The following is a 12,500-nucleotide window of genomic DNA, read 5'->3' as shown; positions in this document are numbered from 1 at the left end:
AGGTGGCTGGCGCCGTTCGTCCGCGCTACTCCACAGGTGTTACCAGGTAAAGTGCAGGTGGTGCTCTCGCAGGTGGTTCCCAGCGGTTGCTGATGGTGGTGGTTGTGGTAGTGGTAATAGTAGTGGTGGTGGTGGTAGTGAAGAGGGAGGCGGTAGTCGACAGGAGACGGGTGGAGTCTGTGGTCAGCGGACCAGATGCGAGCCACACGCACACACACACACACACACACACAACACACACACACTCACTGCCCCTACTCTGCCTTGTCAAATGTAAACATGACTGGCTTATTCTTCATTCCGGGTCTCCCATCGTAGGACTGACAGCCTCTGTGATCATAGCTGAGCAGCAGCAGCAGCAGCAGGCCCTCCCTCCATGCTTGCCCTCCACAGTCACCACACAGACGTGCCTCACAGCACCACAGCTCGCCTCCGTTCTTCCTGGGCGAATCCCGGTAGAATTATTGTGTATGCAACTCGAAGCGTGCGGGGCGGCCCGGCCTGGCAGTGCGGGAGTAAGGAGACAGCGCAGTCCTGCCCTCTGTGACCATTTCCTGCAGCATTCCTGCCCCTGTAGGTGGTCATGCCTAGTCACATTTTGCCACTCGGATTCCGCAAAGGTTTTCTAATCCCACAGGATACACTAATTAGAACCTGCCTGAACCCTGGAGCCTGGGGCCCTAGGATGCCTGATGCCTTGGGCCTCCTGGTGCCCTTGGGAAGCACCAGGGACGCCTACAGAGAAATGATCACATGTGTACTCACCCGTATACACCTGGACGACTCTGTGATATAAGATCCGTGATGTGGGAGGCCCAGTCAGCGTGTAGGCATGTGTGTCGGAGGAGGTTCTGAAGACGAGGCTCGCCAGGGATGAGGGAAGCAGGATTTGCAAGTCTTTCTCTCTCTATCTATCTATCTTTCTCTCTTTCTCTCTCTCTCTATCTCTCTCTCTCTCTCTCTCTCACTCTCCCTCTCCCATGCACTCACTGCGACCTGGAGGAAGATCTTTCCCCGGGGAGCGAAGTTCCACTAAGAACACCGCACTCACTCGCTCGCTCGCACTCGCCACTTGAAGCCCAGGGAGCGTGAGTGTCTGGGGGACGGGGGCGTGGGGAGGCGTGGAAGAGGGGGGCGTGGATGAGCGTTAAGGGCGTGCCAGTGCGGTAGTGGCCGTGTGTGTGGGGGGAGGGATGGGAGGGAGGGTTGCTCCCTGGCTACGCTGGCCTGGCCTGGGCTGGGCTAGGGCTGGGCTAAGGCTGGGCTAGGGCTGGGCTGGGCTGGGCCAGGGCTGGACATAGTGGTCGCAGCGTGAGGTCTTCTAGCCTCCAGCCAGGTCCACCTCTTGCCTCCCTCCACCCCTCTCCCTCCTCCCTCTCCCTCTCCCTCTCCCTCAGCCCCCTCTCTCTCTCTCTCCCTCCCGCTGCTGCTGCTGCTTCACTGTTGATGATGTATCCGCAGCTGCTGCTGCTGCTGCCCCTACAATATCCCCCTCTCGTTGCCACTACACCAAGTGTAGCGCTTTCACTTCGAGAGTCGACCTCGTCTTTCCGCTACAGCTGTGGTCCATTTTTTCCCTGCACTAGCTGCTGTTGAGAGCTGCTGTGGCCTGGGTTTACTCCTGTATATAGATGTGCTGTTCTCTGCACTTACTGCTGTATATACAAATGCTGTTCCCGCATTCAGGAAACAGTTTAAAATTGCTGTTTCCTGAATTGGATGCTGTATGTGAAATTTCTGTTTGGGACCACTGTAGCCTGCACTTGCTGCTGTATATATATGATTGCTGTTCCTTTGCTATAGCAGCTGGTGCTGTTATTTTGCTGTAGTCGATGCTCATTGCTCCTGCTGCATATCCACATTCTGCTGTTCTTAGTGCTGTTTCTTCATCTTCGACTTTGCTTTGCTCTTACTATTGCTGCTACAGCTTCGAGGCAGCAGCTGCTGCTGCTGCTGCTGCTGCTGATTTAATGCTGTGAAGGAGGCAAATATTACAGCTGCCTTTCATTTCGCTACTGCTAACATAACCGCTACTGCTGTTGCTGTGTTACTACTGCTGCTGCTGATGCTATTACAGCTGCTGTCGGTGATGCATCTGCTTTTCCTGCTACTGCTGATACAGCCGCTGTTGCTGCTGCTGTTGGTGCTGATACAACTGCTGTTTCTGCTACATAATTGTTCATGTAGCTATTGTTGCTGATGCAGCTGTTGTTACCGCTACTTTACTGCCGATCCTGCTGTTCCTCCTCCTCCTCCTATTCCTTCTCCTGCTGCTGCTGCTGCTGATACACCGGTGTTACTCTCCTACCGCTGCTACAGCTGTTGTTCTTGTTACTGTTACCGCTGCTACAGCTGCTGTTCTTGTTACTGTTACCGCTGCTACAGCTGTTGTTCTTGTTACTGTTACCGCTGCTACAGCTGTTGTTCTTGTTGCTGTTACCGCTGCTACAGCTGTTGTTCTTGTTACTGTTACTGCTGCGCATTTCTGCTGCGCCATTTCTCTGTTACCTCTAACCCATACCCCTCTTCCTGACCGCGCTGCTGCTGATGTAGCAGCTGCTGTTGTTGCTATAGCTGACACAGCTGTAGTTCCTGTTACTGTTGATACAGCCGCTGCTGTCGTTGCTGCGGGCTCCTTCAGTTGTTCTTGCCGACAGAGTCATTGTTGTTGTTGTTTGTTGTTGTTGTTTATTGTTGTTGTTGTTGTTGTTGTTGTTGCTGTTGTTGTTGTTGCAGCTGTTGATGAATCACAGTTCGTGTCTACGATGCAGCTGCCGTTGCAGCTGTTGATACAATCACTGCTGTTGTTGCTGTTTGAGACAACCCAGCCGACCGAGAGCATCAAAACCCCTGCGGTGCTCAGGAAGTCAGCCACGTCCACCAGGTGGGACCAGAGGTCCAGGAATGTGGCGATCTTTATTCATCTATTTTTCCTTTTTTTTTTTTGGCGGGGGTGAGGGGGAAGGGGCGAGGGCAGGACAACAGAGGCGTAAGTACTGAGAGCAGCGTTGATATTTGTAATGTTGGGCAGATGGTTAGTACCCAGAAAGCAATGGAGAAAGACTAACTCGTACACACCTCGGGGGTATAGTTTCAAAAGAGTGTACGTCTGGTGCGAGTAGAATTTAAGACTGTGTCGGGGCGGGTGGTGGGGTAGTAATTGTTTGATCATTGTGATTGTAAAGCAGACAGACTGTCTGCTGGCAAATATTAGAATTACACTCAGATAAGTGATTGTAATTGTAAAAGAGACAAACTGTCTGCTGGCAAATGTTAGAATTACACTTAGTTACCCAATTGATTAACCAAATAATCAACAAACTTTTCACATCCTTAATTATTTTAGGCCATGTATTATTTTAGGATATGCATCTCAAGTTTAGTTACCGCACTCAGAAAACGCACAAAGAACTAATTGAGCAGGTCTAAAGGAGGGCGACAGAGATGGTACCAGAAAATAGAGAGAGCTGTATTACCGTGAAAGATTAGAGCCCATAGATATGTCCACCAAGGAAAAGAGAGGAGTATAGGGTGACTTGATCACAACCACTAGTAGATCAAGTCTAAGAAATAGGGGATCCCACAGGTGTAGAACTCCACCCCCATTACGGTACAAATAGGTAATCATACACCACTGAAGACACGTGCCACTGGGATATAAGGCACGTGTCGTCGCCTCGTCTGTTTAAGGCAGGCTCGGACAGACAGACAGACAGTGTAGGTTTATCCCAGCCCCGTCCAGAGGTGTGCCTGAGATCTGTCTCTCCGACTGTTGGCCTGTCTGTCAATATAAGTACAGTGAAGTGCACCGGCTGATTGCCCTCACCCCCGTGTGTGGTATGGCCTTAACTCGTTTGTTCTGATGAGTCGATCTTGCCCCTCACTCCACGCTCTCTCCCACTGGCTTCCAGGCCCTCTCACTCCACGCTCCCTCCCTGGCTTACTGGCCCTCTCACTCCACACTCTGAGTGGCGTATCGGCTCAGCCTCACTGGCTTATATCCTTGCCTTTGTCTATGTGAGCCATCTGGACTAAATGGTTTAGTTATTCCAACCAATGTGGCCTGTCTAGACCACCTGGCTCAGTAAACTATCCATTTGTAGTCCATTTGGACCAGCTAGGCCCAGTTAGACCCTTCATGATAATCTCTTCAGATCAAATGGTTTTGTTAGAACCTCTGTAGTGGTCTATCTAGACCATCTGGCTTAGTTAAGCTCTCTATAGCGGTCTATCTAGACCACCTGACTTAGTTAGGCTCTCTATAGTGGTCTATCTAGGCCACCTGGCTTCGTTAAGCTCTCTATAGTGGTCTTTCTAGGCCACCTGGCTTCGTTAAGCTTTCTATAGTGGATTATCTAGGCCACCTGGCTTCGTTAAGCTTTCTATAGTGGTCTATCTAGGCCACCTGGCTTCGTTAAGCTTTCTATAGTGGTCTATCTAGGCCACCTGGCTTCGTTAGGCTCTCTATAGTGGTCTATCTAGGCCACCTGGCTTCATTAAGCTTTCTATAGTGGATTATCTAGGCCACATGGCTTCATTAAGCTTTCTATAGTGGATTATCTAGGCCACCTGGCTTCGTTAAGCTTTCTATAGTGGTCTATCTAGGCCACCTGGCTTCGTTAAGCTCTCTATAGTGGTCCATCTGAGTTAACTAACTTCGTTCTTTCTTGCGGGATTACCTGGTTTAATAGGCTTAGTTAGTCCATCGTTACTGGATTATCTGGTTTTGCTGGTTTAGTTAGTCCTTCCTTTCTGGATTATCTGGTTTAACTGGTTTAACTCCATCCTGTCATTACTATTGATATTGTCATTATCGTTCATATTCTCTTTCTTCCTTTCTCAGTGTCATCATCTTCAAGTTTTTCTCTCTTCTGCTTCATCTTGTTTTTTTACTTATGTCTTTGCTCTTGGTGCTGTGGGGATTCTACCGAAGGATATAAAGGGCCTATAGGAGTGTGTGGGATTCTATAGACTCTAAAGGAATCTCATTGTACAGGTGCCCCTAGGAGCCTATAGAGAGTCTATAGGAGTCCATGGGATTGTATGAGACTCTATAAGAGACTACGGGATTCTATGGAAGACTACCGGTGTCTATTGAACGCTACGGGAGCCTACAAGAAGGCTATAGGAGACTGTTACGGGTCCATGGGATTCTGTAGGTGTCTATGAGGAGTTTATCGGAGTCTCTTCGTCATCTTTAATCAAATTGGTGTCTAATTCAAATAGGTAAATATCTAAATTAAGTAAGTCGGTGCTTGAATTAAGTAAGTTGGTGTCTAAATGAGATAAGCAAATTGGTGTCTAAATTTAAGTAACTCGTTGATTGAATTAAGTAAGTTGGTGTCTAAAATTAGTAATTCGGTACTTAGATTAAGTAAGTCGGTGTATGAATTAGATAAGTGAATTTGGTGTCTAAATCTAAGTAACTCGATGATTGAATTAAGTAAGTCGGTGTCTGAATTAGGTAAGTAAATTGCTGTCTAAATCTAAGTAACTCGATGATTGCATTAAGCAATCCAGTCTCTGAATTAAGCAAGTAAGTTAGTGTCTACATTAAGAAACTTCATTATCAAAATTAAATAAGTACTTGTCTAAATCTGAGTAGATCGGTGTGCGCATTAAGTAGGTCGGTGTTCAAAATAAGTAGGTCGGTATCCGTATTTAGTAAATCGGTATCCGTATTTAGTAAGTCGGTATCCGCAATTAGTAATTCGGTGTCCTTATTGAATAGGTGACCGCATTAAGTCGGCGCCCGTATTAATTCGGTGTCCGTATTACGTAGGTGTCCGTATTAAGTCGGTGTCCGTATTAAGTCGGTGTCCGTATTAAGTCGGTGCCCGTATCAATTCGGTGTCCGTATTAAGTCGGTGCCCGTATTAAGTCGGTGTCCGTATCAATTCGGTGTCCGTATTAATTCGGTGTCCTTATTAAGTCGGTGTCCGTATTAAGTCGGTGCCCGTATTAATTCGGTGTCCGTATTAAGTCGGTGCCCGTATTAATTCGGTGTCCGTATTAAGTCGGTGTCCGTATTAAGTCGGTGTCCGTATTAAGTAAGGCGGTGTCTAAGTTAAGTCAGCATCTAACATAAGTAATCTAGATGTCTAAAATCAGCTAAAGCTGGCGATGAGTAACCGGTAGTTATCTTAACGTCGTCAGCTAAACGATCGTTCGATTGCACAGCTGCCATTCAAGTGTCGATCGTTGGCGATATTCAAGGTACAGTATCCTAAACATATGGGGGTTGTGAAGGTTCATGAAGACTCAAATGGTTCATGAAACAGTCTCAGGCACAGGAATTCTCGAATCCGCTTCATGAAGCCTCAAAGCTTCATTGACTAGTCGCTGGTACAGGACTGGATATTGGTGACATGTAACCTTAAATGGTTCATGAATCAGCCTCAGGCACAGGACGTGAAGTTATATTTACGAAGCCTCAAATGGCTCATGAGGCACAGGATTCGAAATTGATGGTCCATGAAACAGTCTCAGACAAAGAACTCGAAATTTCTTAGCAATGCAAAGATTCAGTGATTTAAATCATAGGACTTTTACTGTAAAGTAAATTTTTTTGTGATGGAATTGATTTAAACTTTCTCAAAAGAAAAAAAGAAGGCTCTGAGCCCTTAAGGTCTGGATTCCATGATTCAGGTAGTTTCAATGGATCGAGTCGCCGTGTTTCGAAGCCTGATCGTGTTATTCGAAGCAGTGCTGACTGCTTTGAAACTTCCTTAAAATGGTATTCGCTAAGTTATTTTTTTACTGCTAAGTAGCTAGGAACTCTCTACGGCGTTTCAGGAGTAGCTAGGAACTCTCTACGGCGTCTCAGGAGTTAGAAAACCTCGTCAGTATTTCAGGTGTAGTTCGATGGTCTTTATAGGTTTCATTCATTATAATTCAAAGGAAAAATGTGCGCCAGAATAGTTTTCTATCCACTGGATGGAAAATCTTATTGCACGAGCAATTTGCGAATAAATCTGAGAAATGCAATCGATGTGTTTGGTTATCTCTCTTCGAAGCAGCGCTGTCTCAAATGACTCGACTCGAGTGCTCAAAAAAAAAGTGACTCGACTCGCGTGTTCGCAAATGACTCGACTCGGGTGTTCGAAACACACGAGGGAACCTGATATCATCTGTTCGAATCTCAGTTACCGCTGGGAAACGCTTGTGTACATTTGGGAGGCTCTGGCTCCTACTATCGCCCGGGAGTGTGTTCAAAGTACCATTATCGTTCCAATCCGTCTCAACGGTAGTGGTCCGAACGGCAGTATCACTACCATATTGGCCGGATATTGTGGTGTTGGTGGACCCATTTTCGTCCCGTATCGCCAGGGATATTGGTGTTCCCCGGGCCATTATCACCTGCACACCCCTGTTTCCAAACCCTTTATGAGTTTTAAGTGCTGGAATATTTGTGTTGTGGGCGGGCGACCAGTGAGCCCCTGGATATCATTGTTCGAAGCAGTGTCATTGTCAAGGCTGGTGCTTCTGAGCGACGGAGTCGTACGCGTAATTTGCCTCCAATCGTTTTGGGCTGACGGTTTAGCTTTTCTCTCTCTGTGGTGTAGTTATCTCGTGATATGCAAGCGAGTTATTCGACGTTCCTTTTGCAGGTGATGACCGAACACCTCCCAATCCAAGATAAGTGTATAAATCACTGGTTTGAAGCTGATTATCAACCACTTACTGCTTCGGGAGGGAGGGAATATATATATATATATATATATATATATATATATATATATATATATATATATATATATATATATATATATATATATATACATATATATATATATATATATATATATATATATATATATATATATATATATATATATATATATATATATATATATATATATATATATATATATATTGGAAAGGATCACAGGAATCATAGGAATCATAGGAATATATACATATATATATATATATATATATATATATATATATATATATATATATATATATATATATATATATATATATATATATATATATACATATATATATATATATATATATATATATATATATATGAAGGCCGTTGTGGCACGCCATGTAATCAACAATTTCGCCAGCATTTGCTCTTCCCCCTGACAACTTTACCAACACGCCCGACGCACACGGTTGCTAAGTGTGCTCGAGTGGGAGCCCCTCGGCCGGCCCAAGAACCATGCTAAACTTTGATATGCATAACTGGGGAAGGCTGGCCAGCCGGACTGAGAAACATGATAGGCACTAGAGTCAAGCCCTTGGCTTGGTACTCCGTGGGGTGTGGACCAAGGGCGCGCACCCAGAGAACCCTCTGGCCTCTTCTGCAGGAGCCGGGGCGGGCGCCTTGATACCGCTCACAGCAGGAGGTCCAATCTGCATTTATGGATTATGCTCCCTTTTTTTTTTCTCCCTCTCTCTCTCTCCCTTTGTTGATCAGATGTAGAGACAGTGCGCGTAGGGAAATAAAACAAGACCGAGAGATATCCTGGATAAAATTTACCACTCGATGTTCATCACTTAGATCTGCTAAGGCGAACTCGATTCCTCAAAATGTTACGTTTGCTCGTAAGTTCTTTTCACACGGCGAGCTCAAACAACTTACACACACACACACACACACACACACACACACACACACACACACACACACACACATACACACACACACGCACACACACACGCACGCACGCACACACGCCACACCGACCCCCAACCCTTTTTACTATAAACAATCCCTCGGTATGTATCTCTCAGTCTTATAATCTTTTCGTAAAACATATGAGACTACAAATTACAGATTAATTTTCCTCCTCTGTATGTGGTATATATCACTGTCGTCCCTCGAGAGACGAAATGTTTCGAGAAGACGCGAAGCATTTGGGGTGTGTGTGTGTGTGTGTGTGTGTGTGTGTGTGTGTGTGTGTGTGTGTGTGTGTGAGCCAGGCTCCCGCTGTCACTGGTCGAGGCGGTGCGCCAGTTGCCGACATTTTATACTCAGGATTACAGAGAATATCTCTGATTTCACCTCCTCGAGGATCTTCTTGTTTAAACGCCATTTATCAGCTGGGCAGGAGAGAAGAAGGAGAAGGAGAACGTTATATATAACCAGTAATTCCCTTCGTTTATATATGCGTTTAAACTGCGTCCCTGACTCGTTTAGTATTTATAATGCATGCTTGCTTGCTGCCCGCGTGCCTGCCTTCCTTCCTTCCTTCCTTCCTTCCTTCCTTTCTTTCTTCCTTGGTTTCTTGCACTTGGCTACTGAGGGAGACGGGCCACGGGAGCCGATGTAGGGAGATGTATTTTTCTAAAGAGGCGTCAGTGTGGGAGTGGAAGGTCTGGGGTGAGCCGGGAGGTTGGAACCCAACCCCCACCTCAAGACCTCTGCCACCAACAACAACTGCTCCTCCTCCTCCTCCTCCTCCTCCTCCTCCTCCTCCACCACCACCACCACCACCACCTCTTCCTCCTCCTACTTCTCCTCCACCACCCCCTCCTACTTCTACTCCTCTTCCTCCTCTTCCTCCTCCTCCTCCTCCTCCTCCCTCATATGATCCCATACTTTCCCCCTCATGCTCCCACATACTTTATCCTCATACACATTCATACCCTGATTCTCATGCACCCTCATACTCCCTATATTCCCATATGCATGATCCTCATGCCTTCTATCCTCATACACCCACACACTCTGCCCTTATTCTTGGTTTTCATACATACTCATATTCTCTCCTGATACATCTTCATATGTTTGATATACTCCCTCATAATCTGGCCTCATCCACATTCCTAATCTGTCTTCATACTCCTTCTCATTCTATGCATATATTCCCTTATACTCTGTCTCATAATCTGACCTCATACTCTGTCCTCATACATCCTCATACTCTGTCCTCATACTCTGTCCTATATACTCTATTCTCATCCATCCTAATCCTCACCCACTTTCACCCTCACTCTCTGTCCTCATACTCAGTCCTCATGAACCCTCATACTCTGTCCTCATGCACCCACATACTCTTTACCCATTCATCCACACGTTTTGTCCTCATTCACCACTATAATGTCCTCATTCGCCACTATACTCAGTCCACATACACCATCATACTCTGTCCTCATACACCCTCGTACACTCTATCGTCCTACACCCTCATACACTCCGTCCTTATACACCCTCATACACTCTTTCATAATACTCTGTCCTCATACACCCTCATACTCTGTCCTCATACATCCTCATACAATCTCTCCTTATACTCTGTCCTCACACTCTCATACTCTCTCATCATACAACCTCATACTTTGTCCTCATACACCCTCATACTCTTTCATCATACCCCTCAGATACTCTGTCCTTCAGCGTTAGCCTCTCCTCATATCCTGACCTCATACTCCTTACTCTGATTTTATATTCTTTTATTCCCTGTCCTCATTCGCCCACATGCTCTGTCCTTGTATTCTCCTCCTACCTCCAGCCTCCTGCTCCTCCTCCCTTCATACATCCTCATATTCTCTCCTCCAGTCTCCTGCTCCCCTCCTCTTATAAAGCCTTATACATTCTCTCATTTACTTACAACGAGATTGATTTTATTCACAGGACTTTTCAAGTTGTCAATTCTATGTGATTGCGCCCCCCCCCCTCTCTCTCTCTCTCTCTCTCTCTCTCTCTCTCTCTCTCTCTCTCTCTCTCTCTCTCTCTCTCTCTCTCTCTCTCTCTCTCTCTCTCTCTCTCTCTCTCTCTCTCTCTCTCTCTCTGGTAACCCTTTTACCATTCTCACAACCTTTTCTTGGCACCTTTCTTTTAATACATATTCTATTATGTCTTATCAAATTCTTGTCCATCTCCCTCGTCCGCCATTGTCCTATTTTCAACAATAATGTCTCCTCCTGCAGCAGCCAGGACTGCATCTTTCCCGTTACAATACTTCCCCTACTCTACCCCTGGCTACATTCCTCCCTTATCTACAGTTGAAGTCGCCCCCCTGCCATACGGTTTGGGTAAATCTACATCCTCCTCAGATACAAGAAAGGAACCTTCCCCCCCTTTGTCTTTAATATCATCAGAATATCATCTACGACTCTCTCTCTCTCTCTCTCTCTCTCTCTCTCTCTCTCTCTCTCTCTCTCTCTCTCTCTCTCTCTCTCTCTCTCTCTCTCTCTCTCTCTCTCTCTCTCTCTCTCCTAGGGACACAGCCCGTCTCGTATATCCCTCCAACTTATCCCTCTAGTCTAAGGGCTGTTGTCATTCCCACCCTAGGCTCACCATCTCCAGCGTTAGCTCGTTTCTACTACTGGCGTTGTACTCTACAACAGTATAACCACTACAGATACTGGGGTGAGTTCTTACAGTGGTAACCACTACAGATACTGGGGTGAAGTCTTACAGTGGTAACCACTGTAGATACTGGGGTGAGGTCGTACAGTGGTAACCACTACAGATACTGGGGTGAGGTCTTACAGTGGTAACCACTACAGATACTGGGGTGAGCTCTTACAGTGGTAACCACTACAGATACTGGGGTGAGGTCTTACAGTGGTAACCACAAAAAATACTGAGGTGAGGTCTTACAGTGGTAACCACTACAGATACTGGAGTGAGGTCTTACAGTGGTAACCACTACAGATACTGGGGTGAGGTCTTACAACAGTCTCCACAACAGCTTCTGGGATGAGGTTTTACAACAGTAACCATTACATTTTCTGGGGTGAGGTCTTACAAGTCTCCACAACAGCTTCTGGAGTGAGGTCTTACGATAACACCAACTACAGCCACTGGGGGTAAGCTTCTACCACTATGACTTCTACTTCTCGTAGAAGAGATTCTACACCTACAACAGCCTTGCTCCAAGTTAAGGTTGTCCGAGTATAACCTCTGTACGAGTATAACCTCCAACTACTCCTGACCCATGAGATTCTCATTTTAGAAGCCTCCCTCCCTTTCCCTTAGCTAAGGTCGTATCGACGAAACCCCACTCCACTCAGTTCCACAACCACAACAAGTATCACAGTTCCTTGTTGAAAAATCTACTGTTACAACCACCTCCTACCACTGCAATAAACCTTGGATGAGATTCCACAACCACATCTCCACTACCCTTTTAACCATGGGCTAAGGCTCACAGATACAACAGCCAACCTGGATGAAGTTCTACAACCACAATCACCACCGCTGCTCCCAGGCTAGGCTCTACAACCTACGAGACGCTCTTAACTATCTCGTAGGAGAATCTCGGCTGGCTATTCCCTACACCGGTTTGTACAGTTAGACTAATAGTGACCACTGAATTATATAAGCCTTCTAGAGACGGTATCTCGCTGGTCTGTTGCTTATCATACCGACATCTCTAATGTTGTTCATGATAGAATATATATATATATATATATATATATATATATATATATATATATATATATATATATATATATATATATATATATATATACAATATAGAATATGTAGTCCGGAATTCTGAATAATGTTTACTGCTTCTATTTACAGTTGA

The 12,500-nt window shown here is 45.7% G+C and overlaps 1 protein-coding gene across 1 annotated transcript in view; it reads right to left on the bottom strand.

Annotated features, from left to right (window-relative positions):
• LOC139758155 (extracellular serine/threonine protein kinase four-jointed-like) overlaps positions 1-1,071 on the bottom strand; it is a 240,876-nt gene extending 239,805 nt beyond the window's left edge. The window contains exon 1 of the mRNA XM_071679312.1: positions 766-1,071. The gene's annotated coding sequence lies outside the window, so the exon portion shown is untranslated. The remainder of the gene's footprint in view (positions 1-765) is intronic.
• Positions 1,072-12,500: the final 11,429 nt, after the last annotated feature.

This window comes from Panulirus ornatus, chromosome 29, assembly GCF_036320965.1.
Source record: "Panulirus ornatus isolate Po-2019 chromosome 29, ASM3632096v1, whole genome shotgun sequence".
NCBI classification, from domain to species: domain Eukaryota; kingdom Metazoa; phylum Arthropoda; class Malacostraca; order Decapoda; family Palinuridae; genus Panulirus; species Panulirus ornatus.
This window is presented reverse-complemented; position numbering and strand designations above follow the sequence as displayed.